Genomic DNA, 920 nt, shown 5'->3' with positions numbered 1-920 from the left:
GGTGTATTCAACTTGACATTTTAAGTGATTTGTGTGAAACTTACAAATCCTATGTTATTCAATCATGTATTTAAAAAAATCTATTAAAATCCACTGTTATTGAACTGATGATTTAAAAATCTACTTTAAAATCCACTGTTATTCAAAATAGTTTGTGGATTTGGATTTTAATGATTTTTGAGATTTTGGAGGATTTAGGTGGGATTTGTTTAGTTAAAAATAGAGAAATCCAAATCTCATGGTTTTATGTGGGATTTGAAAGAATTTTACAATAAATCATACCAACTTCCCTAAAATCTTTCAAAATTCCAAATTTTCTAAATCCCATCAAATCTTCCAAAATCATGGTTTCAATACACCCCCTTAATATTATGTTCACACCCAAAATGAGTTTATTACTCATATGAAAGAGCAAATCTTGAGGATTTGAAAAGTAATCATGTTGAGACAATAAGGGAAGAAAATACTTTGAAATCAAAAGTATTACCCAAGGCAATAAAAGTACTGAGAGATTACATACATTATCTAAAGGATAAAATGCTTTGTGAAAATCTCATTGTTTGGCATGACCGGTTAAGCCATTCCGGTTCAGTAGTGATGCGAAAGAGTAATCAGAGATTTATGAAAAGATTCATTAGAGAACCTAAAGAGTTTTTCTAGTGATTTCTTATGTGTGCTACTTTACAAAGCAAGCCGATTATATGGCTTTCACCGACCCCATGAATTTGGATAGTGTCAATTTTCTGGTACGTATACAAAGAGATATTGTGGACTGATCATCCACCATATATTCGAGTTTGCAAGAGTATTTGATTAATTTACAATGGTGGTGTAACCAGGCTATGTGATTGACATAAATGACTCTAAATGTCAAGAAATTCGCATCGGACCAACGAATTATCATGAGTATCTCCATTATA

The sequence above is a fragment of the Camelina sativa genome, chromosome 9 (assembly GCF_000633955.1).
Source record: "Camelina sativa cultivar DH55 chromosome 9, Cs, whole genome shotgun sequence".
NCBI classification, from domain to species: domain Eukaryota; kingdom Viridiplantae; phylum Streptophyta; class Magnoliopsida; order Brassicales; family Brassicaceae; genus Camelina; species Camelina sativa.
Note: the sequence above shows the minus strand (reverse complement) of the source record.